Consider the following 23,224-nt stretch of genomic DNA (forward strand, 5'->3'; position numbering starts at 1 on the left):
TTTGAGAGTATCTGGGAGTGAACCTACTTTGCGCAGGTCTACGAGAGCTAGGTATCATGTGGATAGGCTGAAATATGATGGATTTATAGCCATTCACTATGCATATATGGTCAAAGTGATACAAGAACCAGAACCCACTTCTTTTGAGCAAGCCATGGGAAAAGAAAAATGGGAGAAAGCCATGGATGAAGAAATGGATGCCTTGGAAGCAAATGCTACATGGGAATTTGTACCTTTGCCTAAAGGTAAGAATGCAATTGGCTGTAAGTGAGTTTATAAGGTGAAGCACAATGCAGATGGTTCTGTGAACAGATACAAGGCAAGATTAGTAGTCAAGGGGTATGCACAAACATATGGCATTGATTATGAAGAAACATTCAGTTCGGTTGCAAGGATGGCAACTGTAAGAGCAGTCATTGCTATGGCTGCATCAAAGGAATGGTCTTTACATCAGATGGATGTAAAGAATGCCTTCTTGCATGGCGATTTGCAAGAAGAGGTATATATGGAGCAGCCACCAGGTTATGTGCATGCTGTTCATCCTGAGTTTGTTTGCAGGTTGAAGAAAGCCTTGTATGGCTTAAAGCAAGCACCTAGAGCATGGTTTGACAAGATAGGACAGTATCTTGTCACTATTGGCTTTCAAATTTCCAAGGCTGATTTCTCACTTTATGTGAGAAAAACAGAGAAAGGTATTATGCTACTTGTCATTTATGTTGATGATTTGATTATGACAGGTGACAGTGATGAAGATATCCTTCATGTGAAAATGCTATTGAAGCAGAAGTTTGAGATGAAGGATTTGGAAGAGCTGCGTTATTTCTTGGGCATTGAGGTGATTAGATCACCAAGTGGGATACAGCTCTTGCAGAGGCAGTATGGATTGGACATGCTGTCCAAATATGGGATGACAGGCTGTAAGCCTATTTCAGTTCCTTTGGAGTAGAATGTGAAGCTGAGTGCAGATGCAGGTGAGCTTCTGGAAGACCCTACTATGTACAGACGCACACTACAAGGGACTGGGACAATAGCGACGCCGATTAGCGACGGCGTTTATCGGCGTCGCAATTGGCGTCGCTATTGGCGTCGCTATATGCGTCGCTATTTGCGTCGCATTTGCGACGCATATAGCGACGCCCCAGGGAAAAAAAGCGCGGCCGAAACCAGAGCGCCGTTTTCATTTTGTTTTCTTCGCCTTTTGAGAGCGAGAGCGAGGGAGAGAGCGAGGGAGAGAGCCAAGGCTTTGTGAGAGAAGAGGAGGAAGAGACTTGCTGCCGCCGCCGCCGCCACCGCCACTGCCACCGTCGTTGTTCGCGAAGGAGAGGAGGAGCCCTCGTTGCAAAGAGAAGCCGCCCGCGCTCGCCATATCTCATTGGTGAGTCTCCCTCTCTCTTTCTTTTACTTGTTGAAGGTTTAAATCGTTCTCTTTTGTTTGTTTAGGAGAGGAAAAGAAAGAGAAGGAGAGGGAGAGGGAGAGAGAGGGAGAGAAAGAGAAAGAGAGTGAGAGTGCATTCTCTCTCTCTCTCTCCCTTTTGCTTGTTTAATGTTTAAATTACTTTCTTCTTTGCTTGTTTAGGAGAGGAAACGAGAGAGTAAGAGAGAAAGAGAGGGAGAGGGAGAGGGAGAGGGAAAGGGAAAGAAAGAGAAAGAAAGAGAAAGAGAAATAGAGGGAGAGGGAGAGGGAGGGGGAGGAAATAGGAGAGGGAGAGAAAGAGAAAGAGAGGGAGAAGGAGGGAGAGTGCATTCTCTCTCTCCCTCCCTCTCCCTTTTGCTTGTTTAATGTTTGAATCACTTTATTTTTTGCTTGTTTAGGAGAGGAAATGAGAGAGAAAGAGAGTGAGAGGGAGAGGAAGGGGAAGGAAATGAGAGAGGGATAGAAAGAGAAAGAGAGGGAGAGTGCATTGTATCTCTCCCTCTCCCTTTTGCTTGGAGGATGTTTAAATCACTTTATTTTTTGCTTGTTTAGGAAATGAGAGAGAAAGAGAGATAGAGAGGGAGAGGGAGAAAAAGAGAAAGAGAGGGAGATGGAGAGGGAGAGGGAGAGGGAGGGGGAGGGGAAGGAAATGAGAGAGGGAGAGAAAGAGGGAGGGGGAGGGAGAGGGAGCGAGGGAGCGAGGGAGAGGGAGAGGGAGAAAGAGGGAGAAAGAGGGAGGGAGAGGGAGAGGGAGGAGGAGGGAGGAAATGAGAGAGGGAGAGAAAGAGAACGGGAGGGAGAGGGAGGAGGAGGGAGGAAATGAGAGAGGGAGAGAAAGAGAACGAGAGGGTGAGGGAGAGGGTGAGAGAAAGAGAGGAATAGAGGGAGAGGGAGAGGGAAGGGAATGAAATTTAAGATAATATACGTATCGATAATGGTATGCAATGTGCTTTGCATACGGCCACGTACTTCATCAAAATTAACCCAAAATTATTGTTATAGAAGTGGGGATCCCTTAAATTGAGTATAGGATAATTTCTCTCAGGTCTTATGACTATGAGTAGAATTGATTGAAATAAATTTTATTACTATAGTTGTAAAATTTCATAGATGGCGCGCATTAATTTTAAAATGGATTACTTATACTCAAAGCCGAGATATAACAAAAAATTATCTACCGGGACAAACAAATCGTTGAGCATGATACAAGGCCGAGACATAACATTGGAAAATCTCTCGACTACTATATACAATGCAAGGTTTATGGTCAACTTGCAAGTTGACGTACATCTCCATAAAGCTATCCATTTAAGCCTCGTTTGCTGTAATGTAGATAAGATGGCAAACGAAGAAGGTCCTATTGTTCAAGACCACGAGTCGTATCTTAATCAGCGTGTCCCATGTCCTTGCTCTCAATGCAAGTTGGCAATTAGACGAAAATGCCGATTGTCTATAGAACACGTACGACGATTTGGCGAGTTTCAATCTGAGATCATTGATCAGGCGATTGCAGATTTTCAGCAAACGGTAATTTCAAGTTAGCATTTTTCATGCATTGTACTCTCAAGCTAATTGAAAACCATACACAATAAGATTGGGTCTTGTTGGCAAATTTTGTATCCAGGGGGGTGATGTCTCGACCCAAGGGGGAGTGCACCCTTTGCGGCCAATTAGAAGAGTTCGTGGACGTGCGATGGATGGATGGCAGGAGCCAATAGACCACTCGCAAGGCCCATCTATATCATCAATGCCAGAGGAGACAGACAACCTTCCCGACTTGCCTACAATCTTGGAGCCTGAGATGGAGGCAATGATCGATGCATTGATTCCCATGGATGTTGAGACATCTAACCCGCTTAGAGAGGAAGCATCCATACCATTATATGATGGGTGCCGAGTATCTCGGTTGAAGACATTGCTTGCACTCTTAAGTGTGCAAGCAAAATACGGTTGGAGCGATACGAGTGTGACTGAGTTATTCAGGTACCTTGCACACGGACTTCATTGTTTTTTTTAAAAATAGTATTATTGTAAATATGGATGGATTTTTCAAGGTGTTTTATGATTTTTTCAGGTTATTGAAATATCATATATTGCCACCTGCAAACACCATGCCTGAGTCTCGTGATGATGCACGACATGTTTTACGGAAGCTTGGCATGGACTACAATAACATCCATGCATGTATCAACGACTGCATATTGTTTCGAGATGAATACGAGACTATGGAGACATGTCCAAAGTGTGGTGCTCACAGGTATCGACAGGACTTGGAAGGGCAAACCATCCCTCAAAAAGTCCTCAGACACTTTCCGCTCATCCCTCGCATAAACCACATGTTTCGCACGTCTGCCATGGCAAGCTTGACAACGTGGCATGTGCAGAATAGGTCTACGGATGGAGTGCAACGAATATCAGCAGATTCGCGCGCATGGAGCCACATTGACTCTACCTTCCCAGGCTTTGCGCGAGAGCCAAGGAATCTTCGACTCGGTCTCGCCATGGATGGTGTGAACCCATTCGGTCTGCGCTCGACTTCTTACAGTGTGTGGCCTATAGTGCTTGTCAACTACAACATTCCTCCATGGCTTTCTACGAAGAAAGGACATCTCATCCTTAGCTTGCTCGTCCCGGGCCGCTACAAAGTAAAAAATATGGACGTGTATCTTCGTCCATTAGTCGATGAGCTTAAGATTTTGTGGGAGGAGGGGGTCACGGTGCAAGATATGAGCAGGCGCGATGGTCGGCGGTCAGCCAACATTCGAGCCATTCTCATGTGGACGATGCATGACTTTCCGGGATTGGGAGAGTGCTCAGGTGAGCAGACCTTTGTTCACGCCGGTAATATCTATATTTTATTTCATTCAATCAAGTATTCACTAGGTCGTGGATCGCCTTGCAGGTCTCGTTACCTCAGGTTATCATGCATGTCCATTGTGTGGGCCACAGTTAGACTCCCGAAGGTCACGAACCATGAAGAAGATGGTATATCAAGGACACGCCACTTTCTTGCCGGAGGATCATGAACTCAGGGAAGGTTTTCTTGGACGACCTCTAGCACGTATGAATGCTGCAAGCTGGTACGAGCTGAAAATGGTAAACCCGGAATCACATCAAAATGGAATGCGACGGTTCTCAGTTTTCTACGAGTTGCCATATTGGACCCACTTACAGGTCAACCACTTGTTGGATCCCATGCATATTTTCAAAAATGTGGGTAGCTTGCTATGGGACCACATCACAGGAAAGAGAGACACTATAGGGTCACGAATGGATTTAAAGGAGGTAGGTAAGATGGAGGCGCTTTGGCCGCAGTCGAGTGCTGAAGGGGGAGTGCAGCTTCCTCGCGCTCCCTGGGTTTTGTCTACCAAAGAAGAGCGCATTGTGAAGCAAGTAATCAAGTCTATCCGCACTCCGACGGGTATGATGCGTTCTCTCAGGTCCGCATCTTCTAAAGATGACCAAATGTCTGGGCTAAAATCCCATGATTGGCATAAGATATGTCAGGTTTGTGAACAGAATGGATTTTAATTAGCGTGGACATTTTGAAATTTGAAAAGTGACCATTATTCTTAATGCTTTCTCATTTGTGGCAGTTTGTCCTACCGATCGCAATCACGGGATGCCTAACTCCAGAAATTCGCGGGGCCATTTACAAGCTGTCGACTTTGGTGCAATGGATCTCACAGAAAGAGATTAAGACGTCCTCTATTGAATCCGCAAGGCGGGGAGCAGTTGAGACGGTCTGTCTCTTTGAGAAATACCTGCCCACTAGCATGCTCACGATACAAGTTCACCTTCTTGTGCATCTTGTGGACGAAGTGGAGATTGCCGGACCTGTCCATACGCGATGGATGTTCTTCCTGGAGCGCTTCATGAAAACCCTGAAAGGCTTTGTGCGACAACGAGCTCGTCCGGAAGGTAGCATGGCGGAGGGTTGGTTGGTGTCAGAGGCGTTAGTGCATATCTCACAATGGCTACCAACGGTGGAACCAGACAATGAATTGCTATGGACGCTCAAGGACGATGACAGGCTGACTGGAGATGTGGTGGTTGGAAATGGGGTAGAAAAAAGAATGGATGCCTCAATGGAAGAGAAGGTGAATCGCTTTTGTATGTTGCACCATGCCTCCATGGAGACGTGGCTCGCCAAGTACCAGATTGCAAGGCAAGATCGAGAGGAAGCGCGAGCTGAATTCCGACGCAGTACGCGTCACCGACCGATTCGATATCCCGAAGGCATGGAGGAGATGCCGCGGTTTATGTCAACACGATGGTTGCATGGAGCCTTGATCGTAGCATCCAGCGAAGGGGCAGAGGTCTCAATGGAGGAGTGGGAGTTCTCGAGGGGATGTAGTCCAAAGGTAATGAGGGGTTTAGAATGTGTCGTATCTGAATTTGTTTGCTACATCTAATTTGAGTGTTTCAATGTGCAGTACAAAATACATAGTGCAGCGTGGTCGCGCGGACGGCATTTTCGGGTGGAGCGTATTGACAAAATGCGCTCCACAATGGACTATGGTGTCATGGCAAGGTTTGAGCAAGAGAGCCGGCGACGAGCAACGGATCCGAACACGGTTGTGGATGAGATGGAGTATTTTGGGAATTTGCAAAGTATTATTACGGTGGATTACCGTAGCTTCTCCATGATAATATTCGATGTGCAGTGGTTCAAAGTGGTACTTGGAGGAGCTAGCGCAACGGTTCGACGAGGTCCATCTGGATTTCTCGAAATAGATTCCGAAAAAAAATGGATGGATTTGCGCGACACCTTTGTGTTGCCGGCACATTGTGAACAGGTACAACTAGTCATTTGCTTGCTAATTGTAATACGACATGCTTTATGTCACAATGGTTTGAAGACGGTTTGTAAGTGTTTGTGAACAGGTAATCTTCTATCCAAATCCCCGACAACCTCGATGGTGGTATGTTATACCTTCAACTCCTCGAGGTGCGAGAGTATACGATCAAAGCGATGTTCCAGGCATAGATGAAGAATATATGCAAATAGAGGGATCGAAATTACAAGGGGTGGAGGCCACCGCAAGCTTGGAGCCCGCATCGGCTAACAATGATGGAAATACAGAAGTCGTAGAATTTTTTGAGAACGAGGCAGACTCGTTCTTTTGTGGTGACATGTCTATCGACCTTCCAGTGTATGCAGAGTTGTGTCAGGAGATTAACATGGGACCATAGAATACTTCATTCTTGGAGAATTGTATTACTCAATTCGTTGTTTAGATCTTCCATAAAGGTAGATAAGATATGCATTTTAAGAGGGATTTTTAAAAAATGATTTATATTAATGTGCTTTGTATAGTATAAATTGATTATTCTAACATTATTTTTTATCTGTGCAGGTATCGATATTTTCAGGATGAGTCGAGGGATGAGCGATGAGGAGTTTCAGGAGATGATGGCACGTATGTCTCCAGATCAGCTCGCGAGATTCAGAGAGATAGCAGATCAGGAGCTGTCTTGTTCTTCGTCAGGGCGCTCTGCTAGATCAGCTTCAGTGCGATCAGATGCTTCAGCTTCGAGCAGACGATCTCGACGCTCGCGACTTGGGCCAGAGGGAGGGACTGGGACTGCAGGAGGATCAGGGGGGTGCTGCTGTGGAGACACGGACGCGGTGTCTCCATCTCGTCGTTCAGCTGGAGCTCGGTCACCTCCAGGATTTGTCACACCTGTGGGGACGTCCACTCCAGTTACTCCGGCTTTTGCGCAGCCGTCGGCAGATGTCACGCCTTTTGGTGGCACTCCTTTTGGTGGCACCCCCTCTGGTGGCACTCCTTTTGGTGGCACCCCCTCTGGTGGCACCCCTTTCAGTGGCACTCCGGGAGAGGGTACCCCCGTCGGTACACCGGATGTTCAGGGGTCTCCTGGATATGCCCAGGAGCGTGGACGGAGATGGGAGAGGGCCCATACGAGGCACACTCCTAGGGATTATGGATACCTAGTGGATGGCAGGTCAGGAGCTATCATCATGAATGATGAGGGGAGGAGGGTGATGGCTCGCATGAGGGAGTTGTGCCAACAAGTTTTTCGGCACAACGTCCTGGATCATTGGAGGAACATACCGGAGGGGAGCAAGGAGTACATAGTAGCATCCTTGCACGAGGAGTTCCCGGTGCCAGCCGCAGTGGATAGATTCTCTACGGGCTGGATGATGGATTGCATGCGTGCATACATGTCACATAGACGATCCGACGCACGCAAGGCAATCAAGAGTGGGGCTCCAAAGCCCGAGTGGTTAGATGCAGATGACTGGCGCCGACTGAGGGAGGAGGCTACAAATTCGCCAGGACGTTGGAGTCAGCAGCGGGAGGCGGCGAGGGCACGAATCGAGGCCGGATCGGTACATCATCTTGGGAGTGGCGGCCACAGGACATATTTGGAGGACTTTGTAAGTTTCTCTTTTGTTTTGCTTATTTGTTTTTTTGAGATATTATTTGTACTGACAATCATGTTTCTAAGAGTTAGCATTTTGTTTTCTTTGCAGCACTCCATTACAAATCGCGATCCGCAAGGCCTTGAGACTCGATATGCAGAGAGGCACGGTCTCAGATCATTGATCGACCGATTGTACAGACGCGGCGGCCCAGTAAGTCTCTCATCTTTCATATCCGTAGTTACCATGAGATATTTGAATGCTTTATTGTATGGTGGATTGATATGTTGTTTCTTTTTCTGCAGAATCGGTTTGATGCTCCTTTACAGCGGGAAGAGCTTTCGCGGGACGACGATTTGTAGCTCGCCCTTGGATCCTTACCGCTCACATACCTTTAGTTTTTAGTCGCCCGATCTATGTAGACATTTTCTATGTATTAGTGATATTGTTTTATGATTGTACCAATCACATTTTATGCGATATCATGTATTTATTTCATCTATCAGTTTTATGATTTCAGTATACATTCTTTTTGTTTGCCAACGCTTTGTATGCAGCAGTGCAGAAACTATTTTGTATGGCTCTCATACAGCACACAGTGCTATATGTGGCAGGGCAGCTTGCTGCCCTGCCACAAAATTTTTTTTTTCTCTGTTACCGTCGCTATTTGCGTCGCAAATTTACTGTAGGCATCGCTATTATCGTCGCTATCAGCGTCGCAAATTGTCTGCAACCGTCGCTATATACGTCGCTATTGGCGTCGCTATATGCGACGCATATAGCAATGCCAATAGCGACGTATATAGCGACGCAAATAGCGACGATTCTATGGCGTCGTCAATAACGACGCTTTTTGCGACGACGGGGGCAAATTTTGTTGTTTGTATTTTCGTCGCTATAAGGTCTATATCTTGTAGTGGCATAGTAGGAAGCTTGATTTATATGACTATTACCAAGCCAGATTTGAGCTATGCTGTTGGAGTGGTAAGTCAGTTTATGCAGGCTCCAAGGAAACCGCATTTGGATGCAGCTAAACGCATACTCAGGTATGTGAAGTCCACATTGCAGTATGGACTACTTTATGAGACTGGGTTCAGATACAGTTGCATGGATACACTGATGCTGATTGGGCTAGTAATATTTCTGATAGAAGATCTACCAATGGATATGTGTTCTCTTTTGGGAGTGCTGCAGTCACTTGGAGCAGCAAGAAACAGCCTACAGTTGCCTTGTCGAGCACAGAGGCTGAGTACAGGGGCGCAGCAATGGCTGCATGTGAGGTAGCTTGGTTGCATAAGCTACTTTATGATATGCATCAGCCTACAGATGGGCCAGTTGTCATTTATTGTGACAACATGAGCAATATACACTTGGCAAATAACCCAGTTTATCATGCTAGAACAAAGCACATTGAGGTGCATTATCACTATGTGCGGGAGAGGGTTTTACTAGGTCTTATTGATCTAGTTTATGTCAGCACAGAGGATCAAGTAGCTGACATATTTACGAAGGCATTGGGCGCAGAGAAGCTGCGCAAGTTCAAAGACCTGCTTGGTGTGTAGGAATTGCGATTGAGCTTGAGGGGGAGTGTTGAGATATCGAGCTCCACTCGTGATATGCCAGGGTGACCGTTGTGCATTTATGTCACTGACTTGTCAGTTGTAGATGCGGTTGGTACATCACCCATGAATAATAGCTAGATGACAGCTATCCTTATCTACTCTAGTTTGTGGCTCAGTTAGTATGCCACCTTAGTTAGTTGAGTTTGGTTTGAGACCCATATATAGGGTTTTTCTATTTCTTTGTATGATAGTTCTTTTGGCTTACACAACTAAGAAGAGAAAAACTGTTTTCAGCCTCCACCCTTGTGTGTATTCCCCCATTGTGCAAGCAAGAAAGCTACAAGTGAGACTCCTTCCTTCTCTCCCACAATCTTGACAGAGTAGACACTCATGGATACCTAAATTCATGACTCTGAATTTGACTGAAGTCTTCTTTCCTCCCAGAAAGAATTCCACCTTAGCAGTTTGCCTGGTACAAGTTACCTCACGACCGTTTGCCAACTCCACAAGCAGGGTAGGTGCTTCTACTGTGGTTATTCCTAAACTTTTTGCACATGCTAGTGAGATAAAGGAATGTGTACTGCCACAATCAATCAAGGTTTTGAAACCTTTACCTTGATAGTCCGAGGGTGTCTGAATCACCGAGAACTGGCGATTCGGCCCTTTCTTGTGTAAAGCGGCATGAACTGTCGCTTTTTCAAATTCAGCTTTCATAGTTGGATCTTCCTCTTCTTCTTCTTCGCATTTTTGCCTATTGGCAATGCAAGCGGTTCTTCCTCTTCCACGGATAACGGCTCCTTGACCGCGGCCTGCACCTTGGAAAGGCGTTTGACGATGTTCTCCGCTGAGCTTGGGACATTGCCTCTTGAAGTGACCGAGTTCGTTGCAGTGGAAACAACGGAGGTTTCGGCCATTACTTTGAGTAGGAACAAAGTTGTTGACGTTGTTTGTCCTTGCTTTCTTCCTTTGTTCCTGATTGTGACCTTGAACTCTCTTCATTTGAGGTCTGAATGCTCCTCTGTTCGGGTCACTATAGGACCAAGTTTTATTACCCCTTGGTCTAACTTGCACCTCTTGAATTATAGGTGCTGCTCGAATGAGTGCATCCTGAAGATCTGATGGACGCATAGATTCGAGACGGGTATTTACGGGTGGATTTAAGCCCGCACAAAATTTGGACACCTGCTGCGTCATGTCCATCTGTGGCCCATACTTTAAAAGTGAGACGAATTTAGAGTAGTATGCGTCAACAGTGAGTCCTAGCTGTTTTAGCTCGTAGAACTCATTCATTTTCTGCGTACAATATGCAGGTGGTAAATATCTTCCCTGCACAGCTTTCTTCAACTTCTCCCAGGTAACGGACCCCTCTGAAATCCCTTGATCCCTGCACCATTGCTTCCACCAAAGTCTGGCTTCGCCGATGAGTTTTAACTTGGCGAGCATGGCCTGATTGGTAGGTGCAGTACCAGCTACTTCAAAGTAATCCTCCATGGATTCAATCCAAATTTCAGCATCAGACTGGACGAATCTGCCTCTCCCGTCAAACTCGGGTGGCTTTATCTGCTTGAGGAGGAACTTCTTCTCCTGGGTCACAGCAGTACTTGATGTAGGAGGTGAATTTGGAACCTATACCTGGGGTTGTGCCTAGATAAAAGTTTTCTTAATGTTAGTATATGATAATGACGATATCTTATCTTTCATTTTTAGTTCAGCTATCTCGTAAACAATGAAGCTACTTTACTTTTTAACAACTCTTATACACATCCAGATATTGATAAAAAGAAGTCTTTATTTGTATTTACATGGGCATAGCCTTATACAATGTTTCGTATGATGATAAGCCAATCATTACATTCAGTTTGGGGAGAACAACGTTGTATTGCATTTGTCTACAGGAACTGTGTAATAGTAGGGTTTTGGGTCATGGATCTTTAGGAATCGATAATTCATTGGAAGTTCAGGATACCCTTTCCGTTGGAATCCATACTTCTCATGGCGGCCCAATACTTTAATCCTGTCAGCTGGGATTACACGGGTTACTTCCTCATATACATATGAGTTCAGTTCAACCCTCCGACCTTGAATATGTAAAGTCGAATTTACGTGAGCTTCCACAAAAATGAACAGCTTCATGACTTTCAAGTCTTCCAACCACTTGATCCTTTTTAGGTTGGTCTGCAGATAAGCAAACCGGTGGGCGGCTATATAGTAGATTTCTTAAGACCCCATCCATCTTCGTTCTATGTATAAAGGTGACGAATTATAAATCTACTCCAGGATGTTCATCATCCCAATTCTTTGTCTATAAAGGGAAGAATGCATTGCAGTCATAAACATGACCCAAAATACCAAAAACTTGTTCCACGCTTCATAATTCTGCAAGACAGCGTTGAAGGTGAGAAAATGTTTGGACAGTAACAATTTCTTTACTTTCTTTTATTGAGATCTCATAAAAACAATTCCGTTGTTGGTCGGCTCTGATACCAACTGTAACGTGTCCACTAGTATCATCCAGGACACGTCTTAGCAGTCCATCGGAAAGGATGTCTAGAAAACTCCGCCCGGCACTCCCATGGAATGTTACGGGTTTTGCGATCTAGGTCTTCCCGCGTCTTCCACGTAGCAGAAGTATCCTGGCCGTTCCTACTTAGGATCGATCGGAATTAGGGTTTTCTTGATTGGTCATTAACTAACAGCAACTAGCGTCAGACTCGAGCGAACTACTTTACGCAGAACTGCTAGGTCCGAAGCGGATTCACGCTGCACTTGGTTCAAGGAGAATGGGAAACGAGAGGGATGCAAGGCTCAACCTCTCTGCCATAAGGCATAGTCCCATTCCGTTCCCCTAAAACAACGTAAATCGGGTAAGACGTAACTCTAGGTCCTTGCTCTCGTTATTCGTTTTGATAATGATGATCATCCCGCTGTTCTTCGAGATTTTTGAGAAAAGTTCCCGGCTAACCGGGACCACCCAACCGTAGGACGGACCCATGGCCCATCCTCTGCACTTTCCTTGATTTGTTTTAGTTATGTAATTGTCTAACAAATTAATTTGACATATAACAATCAGCTTCTTTAATTAATCCTGTTAAGCACTGGTTCCTTCACGTAACCTTATCACGTGACATAGAAAAATAATATCAAGCAAGTTCCTTTTTTAACATTTCATCATTTTATCTTTGAAATACAAGAAGTTCCGCCCGTAGGCTTGTCCATAATCCGCCCGAGGGCTATCCAGTAATCCTCAAGGATCACTATTCCAAGCTTCCGCCCGTAAACTACTATGCGGGCCTCGAGATCCAATCCCGAGTCACGTTAGCCTCTTGTGCAGGACCCGGAAGGCGAGGGATTTACGGCCAGAGCCCCCTGGCACCCAAGCGTCCTCCTACTCCAAGTAGAGCTCAACGGAGAGATCTCTCGCGGCGGGTTCGGTCCACATTCCCGGCGCGGTGAACAACACCCTTGGTTAGGGTTAGGCAGGTAGTCGGGGGTAACTGAAACTGCCTCTTCCTTCAGCTTTTAACCTGAAGTATAGGTACTCATTTAATTTGTAAATTCATAATTCAAACAGAGCCCTAAAATCTCTAGCAAGCACAAAGATTTCCATTAATCAACCGTGTTGTTTGGCAAACTGCTAAGGAAGTGTTCTTTCCTTTTTGAGTGTATCATCACTCGTTCCCAAGGTGTCTTATAAATTGGCAAGATCCTTTACATTCCTGGTGTAGGGCGTACCTTATTAACCCAACTTGGTCAACCCTAAATTTCCTTAGATATGCTAGTTTCCGGTTTACAACTTTCCTTATTTAGAAGGATATCCAAAAATACGTCGTTTTGCAAGATAACTTGCGTAGGGATCTGTCATCCTTGATGAGGGTTTTTACCCTTTCTCCTTGTGAATCAATCACAAGACTAAATGATTTTGTACTTGTTGCGCAAGTCCTGCGATGGAGTAATCTGTTTTAGATCCTTTAAGCTGACGTATGTCGGGCCTAGGGTTTCTTTTTAAGGATCTCGGGGACAGCCCTAGTTCTTTATCATTACGAATTTGGTTGACCCTACAATAAGGAAAATAGTCAAGTGCTTAGGGTATGAATATTTCTATGTTTAGATTGGTTTGGATAATTTTTGGAAGGTAATATTAATCGTCTTGTCACACTTTTGCTATCCTTGTGACAATTTACTTTTCAGTCCATACAGTTCAATTTAAACTTCCTTTTTCCTTGCAGATGAACTCATGCCAAATAACAAACATTTCCCTTGCTACGATGTGCAATTATCAATGATAACTTCCTAGTAATTTGAGCAACGGAAGAAACCTTTCATGAATTTAATCATTTACAATGATTCGTTGCGAAAGGAATAAGACTAATGGCGCAAGATATAATTTCTATATCTTTAGGATCTAACTAAAATATACTACTATAGTAAATGGATAATCTTGCTTGTAATTTATAATGCTTGATGCAATTCGAAGGAAACCAAGTTCTATACATTATCATTCATTTAAATAAGCTAAACTCCTTCATTACAAATAACTCGAACAAATATATCCTATCCCTAACAATTTCTCTTTGCGTGATCGACTTAAAACCGAATTAAAGCCAAGAAGAAAAACCTGGTTTTGGGGTGAGATATCCACATGGATACCGGGAGATGACCCTCCCGCAGCTACGCCTTGGACTTTCTTAGGAGGCATTGCAATTGTAGTCCGTCGAACGTGGAAGCAGCTTTACACTTCTTTCAGAAAAACACTCAGCACTCTCCTCCCTTTTACTAGTGGGGGAAGAAGAACAAAACTCCAAGGTATTTTGTGAGTTTGAATGAAAGGCTAAGGACAAATTCTCTTGGGAAAAAAGGGCCTTACAGAATTCTAAGGGAGGAACTCCAAGGGGGGAAAGTAGCCTTAAAGGTTATTGAAAAAGGGGGCCTAATGAGGCCTTAGGAGAAGATATAAGGGGGTAGTCCGAGGGTTATAATGAGCAAGGGCCCTAAGGGGGAAATAAAAACTGGGAAGATAAGACCTTTAAGGTCAAAAACCCTTTTATGGGGGAAAATCTCCAATCCCACAGGAAGGGGCCCTAGGGGGTTTTTTCGTTTAAGACACGGGGAGGGGGGGTAAGGTGGGTTTGAACTAGGGAAAGGGCTTTTAGGGATTATTCACGGGGGAAAAAAAGTAATAAGACCCTTAAGGCCTTCGTGCTCTAGGGGGGAGTGACTCCAAAGTGAAAGGAAATGGGTTTTAGCATGAGGGTGAAAGGGGACTTAAGGGGTTTTTAAAACCCGGCAGGGGGGGTTCTAATACCCATGGAAATGGGGTTTTTGACATGGGGGGTGAAAGGGGGCTTAGGGGGTTTTGTGGGGAAATTTTTAAGCCCATGAGAAAAAAGAAAAGGTGAAAAGGGGCTTATTCAGGGCTTTAGAAGCTTCCCCAAGAAGCTTCCAAAGCTTCTGGGGGGTACTGTGGAGCCACGTGGAGGGAAAAAGAGGAGACTTCTGGCGGCGAGCTGGCAGCAATGATGGCGTGACGAATGGCAATGGCGACTTTTCCCTCCCTTTCGGCCAGCGAGGCGGCATAGTGGTGGTCCTCTCCTCCCCACGACGATCTCTGCAATGCCGTCAGCCTCCTCTTTCTTCCTCACGACAGTTATTTTCCCACCCTCCTACACGGCCATACACAGAATCTCCACTCTCTCCTCATCACGGCGATGGCAGCACCAGAGTCCTTCTTCTCTCTCCGTTCGTCTTCTTCACAGCGTGTGGATCCTCCTCCCTCAGCTTCCTCCCCCTCGATTTAAATAGGGGAGGAGAGGGGGATCCTCGCTCTTGACGTGGCGGCATGCATGGCCGTGCCATGCCCGCGAGCTCCACTGAGGACCTTCTTCTTGGTTACTATTCCCCTCCCCCTCCAGCTCGTCAGTCGGCAGGGGGGATAAGGAAAATAATTTCCCATTATCCTTAGAAAAGAAAAAATTGCTATATCATTATCCTTTTTTCCTACAAGAGGTAGTCCACGCGAAGAAAAGATTCTCCTTCTTGCGGCCTTCTCCAAATCCTCTTTCTCCTTCTTGCGGCCTTCATCTTGCTTCTTTTTTTTTGTGCCGTCTTCTTCTTGGGTTTCTTGGCCTACTTTTTGCCCAATTTCTCTTCTTATTCCTGCCCTTCCTATCACTCTGGGTCCTGTCATTGGACCTCTCTTGGTCCTGGTGAGGGGATGACCTATGAGGCGTTTCTCCTTCTCCTTCTTCTGCACCTTGTGCCTCCTTCACTACCTCCTGAATGAGCGCAGTCAAAATGCTTCCATAGGCAATGAATGAGGCCTTGTTTCTTTCTGTGGCCTTGGAAGCTAGGGGCTCCCCGCCTACTAGTGTACTTCCTAAAGCTAGTGCTTTATCCAAGTGCTTTAGCCGCCTGGTCAATGGTTTTGCAGACATATCCATTCCAGCCGACTTCATGCAAGGTGTAAGGTGCTACATTCTCCAACACAGGCATGCTGATTCGATGCATTAAGATGTTGTAGTGCTTGTTGGAGAAGAGCGTGTGCACTAGCTTTGCTTGTAGTCTAGCTTTCGCATCAGGAATGTCCCGGATGCTGATGCCGTCATTAGTTAGCACATCCTCCTTTTTCATTTTCAGCATGGCATACACATCCCTCTTCTGCTTTTTCTCTATCTTCGGCTCCAATCCCAATGCCTTCTCCACCAAGGCTGGGTTTATGTAAACCTGAACCTGTTTAGCATTTTTTTCCCTTCCCACCATCACGGTACCGCACTCATTGTCAGGTTCGTATGTCCTAAGAAACTCCACACACTTCGTGTGGTCAGGCTCTTGCACAAATTTCTTGAGGTACTTGGTTAGGTTGCATTGCTCAATGACTCTCTTGGCCGCTTCCTCCTTGGCCACCACACCCTCTACATTATGAATGGTTCGGAACTTGAGCTGGCTGTAGGCGTGGCTTTCAAGGGTGATACGGTATTGCGTTCTTTCCTCCACTGTGAACAGAAGTCAGTGGGCGCGGTCTTGCTGCGATATATTTTATTCATGTCAGGATCCCAAGTTTCCATTAGTGCTTCCAAATTAATAATTCACTGGAAAAGTCATAATTAGAAAGAAAGACTCTATATGTTTATTGAATGAAAGCATTAAAATCCCATCCAATGTAGAATCTTCCCTTCAGACTTTAACTTTTTTCCCTTTATTTCAAAGTTCTCGTGCCATTTTTCCTACCTCGCCCGTTGTTTACATGTTTATGCATTTCACCTCACCCCCCTCCCCTTCTAGCTCGAGAAGAATCCTTCCTAGGTTTCAAGGTTAGGAGGTCAGGGGCATTTTGCAATGAGTCTAGGAGTTACGAGCATAGGAACCAAGTGTAGAAATTGGGGTTGTATTCTAACTAAGCTTCGCGGTCTAGATCAAAAGGTCGAGTGCCCACATGTGTGATGTAAGTGAGACATCTGTTAGAAAGTCACCGGAAGCGACGCGGCTAGCAATATGTAGCTCTTTCTCACTCAATAGGTGATTAAGATAAGGGTGTCCTTTGATTTACTCTTCCAGGGGTTGGCCACGAAGAGTGGTTAACACTCTCTACGAGGTTGGCACGACGTAAGTGGGATCGTACTCCGCTATTTTGATTGCACGCTACTGCTCAGCGTTTGTCATGACTTGGCACCCTTGAACTTCCCATTGCAACCTAAGAGTGTACCAGTGCCTCAAGAATAGGGATTCGGTATCAGCAAGTTTTGATATTTCTACAATTTCTTGGTTGGTGACGGGAAAAGTGGTTCGTTGATCATACGACGTGATGAGGCACTATTTGAGGGCTTGCTCTTTAGAGGTCTCGCTGTTGAGCAATTCAGCATGGAGTTAGCTGTTTTTGCGAAGGCAAGTTCAAACGTCTCCCAAGAACAAGGCATCGTACAAACTTCGGTTGCAAAATGTTCGCGTAACAAGCCTAAGTCCAACCGGTTGTAGCTCAGAGCTAGCTCTCTAAAAGTGGCATCTAGTCGTCTAATGCAATCAACCATGTTGTCCCCCCTATCTTCAGCTAGATCTGAGGCCAGTATCAAAAATGATTTTCGCTCATATGAGGGTTTAAGACGTGCTGGTGGTTGGGGTTTGATAGAACTAGAGCCTTTGACAATGAACAGTTGCGGTTGCAGTTGTTCTTGAGATCGCATTTGGACCTCCTAGATTAGGGCTAGGGAAGTAGCAGCTACATCCGATGGACTACTGCCTTCAGAATGGATGATTGTAGCCGGATTGGCTCTAGCGGATGATGGCTTATGTGACAATGTCTGTCGTTTGGGCTGATAGGCTTGTTTGACTCTCTTGGGCATGTGGGTCTGGAAAGCACTGTGGCTTATTGGTTTGAGGTTCTATGGGACTTGGGGTGATCAAGCTTGAGGGCGGCGTACGAGTGGTGCGTTTGACTGTGTGGGCTTTAGGGATCCATATCCAGGCATTCCCCTCATAGTAGCCTTATACGTGCAAGAGGGCTTTAGGGACCCACCTTTACTTGATCATGCTCCGATTTCTGGGCTACGCCTTGGTTTCCAAGATTTAGAGCTTCGGGTCTTATAAGGATGTGTACATCGACTCCTAGGCAACGGTTGTGGTTGTTTAGGCTTCCATTGAAACCTAGGCTGTTGGGCCTTAGCTTTTGCTGGCATGAGCAAACGTTCTTGAGAGTTGGTGGGTAGTGGTCGAGCACTACCCTTCTCCTTCGATTTGGCTACTAATACTTCTACTGGTAGCCTTGCGAATTGTGATGAGGCCATACAACCCTTGCTGAAAGCTGTAACAATGCGAATGTTGCCTATGGTGAGGTGGATACACTGCAACTCATAGTCATCAACATTGCAACGAGTTTTATTTTTGAAGGTTCACCCTAGCAGCGACTCCGTGCCTGCTTCTTTGGTGTCTGTCAACACGAAGAAGATCATTGGTAGAGTCTCAGAGTCGATAGAAACGGCGGCCCTACACTTGCCGAGAAGTGCGCATGAGCGGCCCCCATATGGGCTTAATTTGGCATTAGTAGGTTGTAATGGTGGTTTGTCAAGTTGGGTCCAATGATTGTGAGTCAAGACATTGAAGTCTGCTCCCTCATTGATCAAGGCATTGAAGGCGCATGTTTTCTTGGCAGTATGTGTAGGTATGCGGGCTCTATAGCTTCCTCATCCTCCTCATCGACTTCCGTGATTGTGGCCACCCGCACTTTGACGGGTGGTTCTAGTGGCTCATGTAAAGGATGCATGGGAGGATAGTACTTCTTGATATGACTGCCATTGAAGAAGCCTATTCCCTCACCGTCTAGAGTCTCGAGCTCAAGGTTGCCCATCGGCTGATTACACGCACTTTGAAAGATCCAAGACCCCTAAATTTCATTTTTGGCTTATGCCCCTTAACTAAGTATATGAGCACTAAGTCTCCCTATTCGAAGTCACGTTGCTTGACGTGCTTATCAAACCAACTCCTGTGTCATACCTTCTCACATATGAGCACATGAGTGGCTAGAAGGGAGTCTCCGAGAGGCATTTGAGTTCAACTAGGCATTACGTCCCTGCCTCCTTTCCTTCCCATCCTTCCTGAAGTGTGATTCTCATGGAGAATCGCTTCGATTCTGTAGGTCAACCTAAAGAGGGTCTGGCCGATAGTTGTTTTACAAGCTGTGCGGTAAGCCCATAAGGCTGCCATCAGCTTGTTATCCCAGTCGCACTATGCGAGGCAGTGTGTGAGGCAGAGACTACCTTGGTTAAGACGTTGACAAGAATCTTATTCTTTGACACTGCCTGGTTGTTTGCTTGAGGGTAGTATGGAGTGGATTTCCCATGGATAATTAGGAAGGTGGATAGGAGGTGCGCTATCACTTCATTGATAAAGTGTGTGCCCTAGTCACTGACTAGTTCGATGGGGCAGTCAAATCATGAGATCACCTACTCCCACAAGAACTTGGCAGTCATTGGAGTATCGTTCTTTCGTGTTGCTCTCACCTCTACCCATTTCGTTAGGTAGTCTATGGCCACAATGATGTATTTGGCTTGCCAATACTACGCAGCCGGGATGATGGGTCCTATGAAGTTGATTCCCCATTTTTTGAAGGGTTGTCATGTAATGATTAGGGTCAACTCCATTTGATCCTTGCAAATTGGGACCTTTGTCCATTGACACTCATCACAATGCTTAACAAATCCTGCTGCATCATGAAATATTGTTGGTCATCATAGTTGAGACTGCAGCACCTTGTGGGCCAACATGTCTCCGCTAAAGTGTCCACCAGCAATTTCAATGTGTGCCTCTGAGAGCACGTCGTGCATCTCATGCTCGCACATGCATCTGCGCAACAATCCATCTTGCCTTAGGTGATACAACTGGCCTACTATCAACTAGTAGGGTTGGATCTTGAGAATGAGTCGCCTCAGTCTTGGCTTCTCTATTGGGCATTCAGGTAGTCTGTGCTCAAGCACTTGGACTATGTCATCTGCCCAATATGGCGTTAGATCAGACTTGAATAAATCTCTCTCTCTAGAAAGGTTAAAGAGATGGGTGTCTGGCCTGGGTGCTTCAGCTGTGGTTGATTTCCTAAAGGGATAATTAAGGAAGGATGGCGCTAGCTACCCCCCACGAACCACCAAACCCTAACCAAGGGGGTTGTGAATCCGCGCCACGAAAGTAGACCGAGAACCCACCACAAGAGGTCTCTCCGTGGAAATTACTTGGCGTAGGAGGACGCTTGGGTGCCAGTAGGGGCTCTAGCCGTAAATCCCAATGTCTTCGGGCCCTACACAAGTGTTCTATGTGACTCGAGATGGGATCTCGAGGCCTTGATACAAGTTACAAGGCAGAATCTTGGTAGGATAAACCTTCGGGGTTTGTTGCCGGAAGACAGAAGGATTTTTTTTGTGGAGGTAGAAAGGAACACTTAATTCTCCTGTATGGGCAGGAGACACACATTAATTCGAAGATAAGATAAGGAAGTGTTTGATCTTGTTTTATCTTGTCTTTGTGTCTGCCTTCTCCAGCGGCTTCTCCTATGGGGATGCGTGACATATGGTTAGTCATGTAGTGTTATTTTCCCTTCCGTATAACCATGGAGAAGTCAAACTCCAAAAGCAGAAGGAGCCACCGAGCTATGCGTCCTGTAGTGCAAGGTTTATTCACTAGATATAGCAAGGCTTGATGGTCCACAAAAAAGGTAAAGGGTGTAGCCAATAGATGTAACGTGTCCACTTGTTATCTTCAGGACACGTCTTAGCAGTCCATCGGAAAGGATGTCTAGAAAGCTCCGCCTAGCACTCCCATGGAATGTTACGGGGTTTGCGATCTAGGACTTTCCATTTCTGCCACGTAGCGGAAGTATTCCAGCCGTTCCCACTTAGGACTGACCTGAATTAGGGTTTTCCCTATTGGTCATTTCCTAACGGCAACTAGCGTCGAACCCGAGCAAACTAATTTATGCAGAAACTCTAGGTTCGAAGTGGATTCATGCTGCACTTGGTTCAAGGAGAATGGAAAACGAGAGGGATGCAAAGCTCAACCTCTTTGCCAGAAGGCATAGTCCCATTCCGTTCCCCTAAAACAACATAAATCAGGATCATCTATAACTTAGACTCTAGGTCAACGCTCTTGCAGTTCGTATTCTTTGAATGATCTTCCTGCTGTCCATCTTGATTGAGAAATGTTCCCGGCCAACCGGGACCACCCATCTGTAGGATGGACCTATGGCCACATCCATCACACTTTCCTCAAGTTTTTTAGTTATTTAATTACCTAACACATTTAGTTAGACATGTATCAATCAGCTTCCTTAATTAGCCCGTTAGGTACTGGTTCCTTCACGTAATCATAGCACTTGACATAGAAAAGCAATGTCAAATAAGTTTCTTTTTAAGAGGTTATCATATTTATCTTTGAAATACATAAAGTCCAACCCGTGGGCTTATCCACAATCCGCCCGCAGGCTATCCAGCAATCCATAGGGATCATTAATCCAAGATTCCACCCGTAGACTAGTATGCGGGCCTCTAGATCCAATCTCGAGTCACGTTAGCCTCTTGTGTAGGGCCCGGAAGGCAAGGGATTTACGGCCAGAGCCCCCCCGGCACCCAAGCGTCCTCCTGCTCCAAGTAGCGCTTAACGGAGAGACCTCTCGCAGCGGATTCGATCCACCTTCCTGACGCAGTTAACAACCCCCTTGGTTAAGGTCAGGCAGGCAGTCGTGAGTAACTGAAGCAGCGTCTCCCTTCAGGCCTTCAACCTGAAGCATTAGATATCCATTTATCCTTTAATTCTTTGAGCAAACAAAGAAAAACAGTGCTCTTAAAATTGTTTACAAACACAAACAATTCCATTGGTCATTATTTTTGGCCAACTGCTAAGGAGTGAATCCTTCTTTCCAAATGCATCCAGCACTCGATCCAGGATTACTTCTAACTTTTCAAGATCCCCTATATCCTGGGTTAGGGAATACCCTATTAATCTGACTTGATCAATATCTTAAGTTCATATGTTATTCCAATTTATTGGCTTGTCCTTTGCTTCCAAGAAATTATCTTTATCCCAGAAAGATACTATATTAGGACGATTATTCATCCTCTTGCAAGATAACTTATGTAAGAGTCTGCCAATCTCACTCCGAGGAATTTTCCATTCCCTTGTGATTAAATCACAAGATCATACGACTCTACAACTTGATGCACAAGTGTCGCATCAATTATGGGACTATTTACCCATCGAATGGAGTCACGAAATAATCTGTTCCTGATGGCATTAGGCTGACTTGTCACTCCTAGGGTTTCGAGTTTCATCTTTTAGTGAGAGATTCTTAGGAAAACCCTAGATTACTTCTCGCAAGTATGACCTATTGTCCCTACATTCCGTGAATGTGGGCAAGTATTTAGGGTATAGGAGTTTCAGTTTTTAGCAATGCGTGCGACTAGGTAAATGTCTTCACCAGGCTAACCCTAGTCAGTTCGTTGGGATACGTCGCATTGAATTAACCCTTTTCTAAATAAGTACTCCACAGTTTTAGGTGTTTAGGTTTATGCCAATTCAACCTATCTATTCCTGAAGATAATTACGCTATAATTTTCATAACCACATGACTTATTGTCTATGCGTAAGTTGATTTTCAAATCCTAACTTTTCGGTTTAAGACCACGCATAGGTTAGGTTATAGCCTAATTCCAATTAATCATTCTATAACATGCAAACAAGATTCATGCTAAAATATGTAGTCTTTTACTACTTTCATTTCCGAATGAATTTGTCGTATGCAGAACTTACACACCCTTCTGTTAAATAAAGTTCCTAGACCACTTGCCTAATTAAATCTTCTTCATGTAGTCCTAGCAATTTCCTACGATTGCTAATAACTTTCTTTAAGAATCATTCCAAAAAAGATATTCAATAATGAAATATGTGGTTTATTCCTTTCATGCTTAATCGGAGTGTACTTTCATAATTCCGTTTTGTAAATGTGGACATTAATCTACTTTCAATTCATTGCAATGCACAAAAACTACTTGCTAGAAATGCATACCAATTTTCTACTCACTTTATTTTGCTTATTTTATTGAAAGTACTATTGACCAAACTCTTTCGTCGTGAGCTAATTCTTTTAAATTAACCAAAGTATTTAAGACAAAAAATGCATCCTATCTCCAAAAATCATCCACGCACGTAAAATAAAAATTAGGAAGAAAAACCTGGACTTGTGGTGAGATGTCCATGTGGATGTTTTTCACCAAGGTAGAGGGTCTACGATTATTGATGAACAAGCTTCAACCCCCTAATCATTGAGCTAAATGGCTAATCTCTTTTTAAGATTTATGAGATTCAAAATAAGGTACCACTACAAGAGAA

The sequence above is a fragment of the Lygodium microphyllum genome, chromosome 6, assembly GCF_053477565.2.
Source record: "Lygodium microphyllum isolate KBCC chromosome 6, Lygodium_microphyllum_v1.1.10, whole genome shotgun sequence".
NCBI classification, from domain to species: Eukaryota; Viridiplantae; Streptophyta; class Polypodiopsida; order Schizaeales; family Lygodiaceae; genus Lygodium; species Lygodium microphyllum.